We start from the raw sequence: 6,522 nt of genomic DNA, 5'->3' as shown, positions 1-6,522 counted from the left end.
ACAGTGGATTGTCAAGGAGCAAAAGTTGAGGAAGAGACAGTTAAGACCTGCTGTAGAACTCCAGAAAAAACACACACAAAAACACACACTAGAATGTATTTGACCTTGGTATTGTAATCCAAATTCATTCAATGCTGCCCCTTCCAGTGTAGGCTTTCACTATATCCTCTTAAGCTAGTCCACAGAAACCTCCAACTGCTCATTCTCTGATCTATGTATCCTATTTTATTCAAATGGGGTAATAGCATACATAATTTTAGTTTCATTCAACAAGTATTTTTGATCACCTGTTATATATCTAGCACAAGATAATTCTCTGAAATTTACTTGTGAGCAAGACAAACATATACCCAGCTCCCCAACACTATAGGATAAAGTAAAATAATGGGTATGAAAGCTTCAAATTTTGAATGTAGTTTTCATTTTCTGTATATTATGATGCTTTGATATCTTTTTAAAAAATAATGTTTCTGGCTGCCCATCCCGAGGTTAGCAAATTCTTAGAGAGAGCAAATGACCCAGGTGGGAGCATGCCCTTGCATACAAACTAACCCATCCAGAGCTCAGACTCCTCTATCAGGCCCTATACCTAAGGTTCAATATTCCTTTGCTTCATCATTCTAGGCCAAGTGTCAGGCAATAAAAGACCACCCCTGTAGTGAAGAGCCCACCAAAATTAATCAAACTAGCCCATTCGAGACAGTTTACCCTGCACTGTCTTGCCTTTCCTACCCAAACTCAAAGAGGCTCTACCCTCAGCTTTTCCATTGCTCTGGTCATCTGCGTGACTCTGTGTGGCAAGCAGTGAGCTCCCCTCTAGACCTGTGAGTAAATGAGCTTTGTTTTCTTGTGCCTCTCCTATGTCTCTTCTTGTAGTCACACTTGACTGACCATCACATAAAAAAACATAGAACGATGCATTAGAACTTTTGATTGCAAATAATGGAAACACAAATCAACTAGTATGAGCAAAAAGGAAATTTATTAGCTCTTGTATCTGAAAAGTCTAGGAGTAGCCTGGTTTGGGCATCTTTGGGTGTAGGAAATCATATAATGACATCAGGGACCCATACATTTCTCCAATTCTTCCATAGATTACTTCCACATGGTGAACAAATGGCCGCATGGCAGTTCAAGGACAATCTTGGCAGGAAGAATACATCTTTCGTGAAAGCACCGATAGGAAAGTTTGGGGCAAAATTCTGATTGTTCTGGCTTAGGTGATATGCCCACCTTTGTTTCAACCTGAGGCCAGTGCCAACCTTGATGTAGAATTCTGGCCGCGTCTGGATCATGTGCCCATTCTTGAAGGAAGGAATTGGGGAGTCAGTGCTCCTGAAATAGATACACTAAACAGTGTTTCAGTGGGATGGTGTGGGGAACATTTGTTCCCCAGTGGAAGGTCTTTCAGGCAGATAACAGCTACAACATATGCTCATAACAAAGATGTTGCAAACAAATATTAGACTTTATAGAAGACCCAAATATCTGATGTGTCTTTGATAGCCTTTATAGGTCTCCATGTAAATACAAGACAGAAAAAAAAAATAAGAAGGGAAAAAGAAAAATGGAATAATAGCTAGAGGACAGCATAGCATAAGTCAAGTAGATGCATTTCAGGATGAAAGAGACCTGCAGATGCTTTAGTCTGAGAGAGGTAGAATTGAAAACACTGGAGAGAAAGAAAAAAAATCAATGGAAAAAGGTCAAAGAGGAGAAAAAAAAATAAAGAACATAGAAAGAGGGTTTTAGTTTTGAGAAGGGATACTTCACTTTTTGGCAAAGGAAGGGAAGAAGTTTTGATGGGTGTGTATGTGCCATATTTTAAAAATTATTTGTACAGCATAGTCAATAATATTGTAATAACTACGTATGGTGCTAGGTGGGGATCACTTTGTAAAGTGTATGGTTGTCCAACCACTATGCTGTACACCTGAAACTAATACAAAATAATATTGAATATAAACTGTAATTAAAATTAATGTTTTAAAATGATAAAAATAATCATTAATTTTTCTACACAGTTTATTTTTACCATAAAACATCTCATACAGGAACTATCTTAATATTGTTTCATAATTTAATTGAAACATTTGTTAGGGTTATATGGGATAATGGTGCTTCTTATAACCAACAGTCTTTCAGGTTTGATGAAATTTGGCTGGTAACTTTGTCAGCAATCTGGGGGCTTTCATGTTTGACCACCTCCACACTCTTGGTTTTCTGAGCACATGAAATAGGGGATGAGGTGAGGGGTTTGCCAGTACAGAGGAGGCTGAGGTTTGGATTAGGTGAGTACAGCCTGGCTCTGGATTGACACTTAGCTTCCTCAGTTACCAATGGGGTCCTTGGTCAAGTTGCTTGACCTCTCTAAGCTTCAGTTTTCTCATCTATAAAATAACAGTATCTAACCTATATGTTTCAGGGGAAAACTAAATGAGATAGATCTATGGAAAAAAAAAAAACAAAAAAACCAGCATTCTGCCTGGGTCATAGAAAGTGTGAATAAAAGTAAGTTGTTGCAGTTGTTGTTATTATTTTTGGTTCGGTGAAGTGTGGATGTTTGAAATAGCTGCCAGGCCAGTGGCAGGAGTTAAGAACAATAGCAACAGTGCTGAGAACCATCCAAGAGTAGAAACGCTCGATCTCCAGTGCCGTGGGCTGCCTGCTGACATGAGTACCTCTAGCAGAGGTCGGTGATCAGGTGTAGGTGTAGCAGTGGCAGGTTGCAATTCGTGATGTTTGGTTGGGTGCGTGCAGCAACATGCCAATCATGCCATCTAACAAATTTAAAACAAATTTAAAAAAGAAAAAACCCCACAAGATTTATTAACATTATATCTCATACATACATGGGGAAAACTTGAGGACAAGTAACTCAAGGAGGTGGTTTAGAACTTGGTCTTAAACACCATCTTCAGCTAAAACAAAGGAAGGAGAGTGTGGGGAGGCAAGTTATGGGAAAGTGACCAGGAAAAGTGTGGTAAACAAGGGTAAGGTTTGTTATGCAGATTTAAGTAGGTGCCTTCTTCTCTGTGATGAGTCTTCTGTGATTTCCTTTCTGGTAGAGAGGAGACAAGCTTTACAAATGGAGATTTCCTTTATAAATGTAAGTGTCTCTTACTAAAGTGTATCTTTTACTTTCTTTTCAGAGCTCCTCCTGTCTGCTGCTTCTCAAAATAATCAGCTCAAAGTAATCCTATGTCAAAAAGGCATATTTTGGGGTATATTCTGGTCTCCTACAGTCACATTTTGGGATGGCACATGCTGGTATCTGATAGCATCTAACATTATAGTACATTTTTAGTTGCTGATGTATTCATTGCCTGCCTTCCTGTCAAGTAAGGAGACACTGACTTAGTTTTGTTGAAAGCTCTACCTCCCATTTCTGGTACAGAAGAGACATAAATAATTGTTGAACAGACAAATGAATAAATGAATGAATGAGAATGAGAGGGTAATTCAGGTGATCAATAGAAGTTGAGGTTGCAATGGAAAGAAATGAAGTCAGAAGGCAGCTGGCACACACTTGCTTTTTTTCGTTGAAATCAACTTCTTTTTAAAAAGTGTGTTTTTTTTCGGCCTTGATCCTGGCAGCCAGTGGCCTCACCCATGAGATCCCTAGCCTGGGCTCCACGCAGGCCAGGAGGAGGCTCAACGCCCGCAGGAGGGGAATTGGGCTTCAGCGAGGACAGTACTGATGGCGACCCTGGCACTAGAGCACTTGGTAACTGTAAGAACATTTTTACTAGCCAGTGAGAAAGTCCAGAGTCAAGTGGGGCTAGATGTGCTAGGGGACAGGAGAGCAGGAACAGAATAGAGAATGCCCCTAAAAGAAGTGGGGTGAGTAAATAGAGAACTAAATGTGCCAAGCTGGCAGTTTAGAGAAAATTAATTAGGTCAAACTACTTGTAGTTAGGGGGCAGTACAATCCCCAAAACTAATAAGGATGAGTCCAAGATTTGACTCATGTACATAAAACCAGTGGGGAATGAAGTATGGAAGCAATCATCTCAGGTAGAAACTATAGTTTAACTTTAAACCTGCTGTTTGGTTTCTATACTTATTTGCTTGCTGAAATAATAGAAAAGTTATTTTGATTTTCTGAATTATATAAATCATCCCATTAGATTAAATACCCTATTGATTATAATGTGAATATTCCATTGGTTGTGGTCATACTGGTCTTAAAAGCACATTCTTCTGTACCTGGAAAGGACAGCACAATTATCCCAAAGCCCGAGGGCTCCAGATAATGTGTCCCTGTTGTCTTAGTGGTCCCAAGACCCGAGGGCTCTAGATAATGTGTTTCTGTCAACTTAGTGATCCAGAGGCCCAAAACTGTGATTTAGATAACATGCTGCTTCTGCTTCTGTAAACTGCTTTTTTGCAAACCAGGTTCCTCATTCCAGACCTGAGGGCTCTAGATAATGTGTTTCTGTCAACTTAGTGATCCGGAGACCCAAAACTGTAATTTAGGTAACATGCTGCTTTGCTTCTGTAAACTGCTTTTTTGCAAACCAGGTTCCTCATTCCAAAGCCTGGATGTAATCAATACCTTTGTGATCTTTGCCTATATAAATCTGGTGTTGCGGCCATCTTATCACTATGAGATTTGGGAAATGGCCCCTCATAGTCCCGGATTGCAATAAATGTGACTCTTTAATTCGGAAAAAAAAAAAGTGTGTTTTTTTACTTTTGATGATGATGATGATGATGATGATGATGATGATGATGATGATAATGATGATGATTTCAGCTCAAAATAATCCTATGTCAAAAAGGCATATTTTGGGGCATATTCTGGTCTCCTACAGTCACATTTTGGGATGGCACATGCTGGTATCCGATAGCATCTAACATTAGAGAGATAGAAACATCAATAATGAGAGAGAATCATGGATTGGCTGCCTCCTGCCAACTGGGAATCGAGCCTGCAACTCAGGTATGTGAATAAATCAAACCATGACCTCCTGCTTTATAGGTCAACAGTCAACCACTGAGCCATACCAGCCAGGCTTAAATATGTTTTTTATTGATTTTATTTTTTTTTCCTTCCCAGACATTTTATTTTTTTATTTTTTTTATTAGTTAAATCTTTATTGTTCAGATTATTACATTTGTTCCTCTTTTTTCCTCCCATACCTCCCCTCCACCCAGTTCCCACCCCACCCTCCTCCCTCACTCCCCATCCGCTGTCCTCATCCATAGGTGCATGATTTTTGTCCAGTCTCTTCCCGCATTCCCCTCACCCCTTTCCCCTCCAAGAATAGCCAGTCCACTCCCTTTCTATGTCCCTGATTCTATTATAATCAACAGTTCATTCTGTTCATCAGATTATTCACTTGATTTTCAGATTCACTTGTTGATAGATGTGTATTTGTTGTTCATAATTTGTATCTTTACCTTTTTCTTCTTCTTCCTCTTCTTAAAGGATACCTTTCAGCATTTCATATAATACTGGTTTATTGGTGATGAACTCCTTTAGCTTTTTCTTATCTGTGAAGCTCTTTAGCTGACCTTCAATTCTGAATGATAGCTTTGCTGGATAAAGTAATCTTGGTTGTAGGTTCTTGCTATTCATCACTTTGAATATTTCTTGCCACTCCCTTCTGGCCTGCAAAGTTTCTGTTGAGAAATCAGCTGACAGTCGTATGGGTACTCCCTTGTAGGTAACTGACTGTCTTTCTCTTGCTGCTTTTAAGATTCTCTCTTTGTCTTTTGCTCTTGGCATTTTAATGATGATGTGTCTTGGTGTGGTCCTCTTTGGATTCCTTTTGTTTGGGGTTTTCTGTGCTTCCTGGACTTGTAAGTCTATTTCTTTCACCAGGTAGGGGAAGTTTTCTGTCATTATTTCTTCAAATAGGTTTTCAATATCTTGCCCTCTCTCATCTTCTGGCACCCCTATAATTCGGATGTTGGTATGCTTGAAGCTGTCCCAGAGGCTCCTTACACTATCTTCGTATTTTTGGATTCCTTTTTCATTTTGCTTTTCCAGTTGGGTGTTTATTGCTTCTTCGCATTTCAAATCTTTGACTTGATTCTTGTGCTCCTCTGGTCTGCTGTTGGGAGTGTGTATAATATTCGTTATTTCAGTCCGTGTATGCTTAATTTCTAGTTGGTCCTTTATCACAACCTCGAGGGTCTCATTAGATTTCTTGTAGGTCTCATTAAGTTTATTGGCAGTTTCTAGAAAATTCTTGAAAAACCTTAAAAGTGTGGTTTTGAACTCTATATCCAGTAGTTTGCTCTCCTCCATTTCTGTCATTTGTGTCCTTTTTCTTTGTCTCCGCATTTTTTATGCTTCCCTGTGTTGATAAAGTGGTTTTCTGTGCTAAGTGTCCACTAGGACCCAGTGGTTCAGCCTCCCCAATTACCTGAGGAGGACACTCTTGGTGCACCCCCTTGTGGTCTTTGTGCACAGTCTTTTTGTAGTTAAGCCTTGATTGTTGTTGGTATCACTGGGAGGAATTGACCTCCAGGCCAATTGGCCATGAGAATCAGCTGTGTCTGCAATGGGAG

Source organism: Myotis daubentonii, chromosome 2, assembly GCF_963259705.1.
Source record: "Myotis daubentonii chromosome 2, mMyoDau2.1, whole genome shotgun sequence".
Taxonomy (NCBI): domain Eukaryota; kingdom Metazoa; phylum Chordata; class Mammalia; order Chiroptera; family Vespertilionidae; genus Myotis; species Myotis daubentonii.
This window is presented reverse-complemented; position numbering follows the sequence as displayed.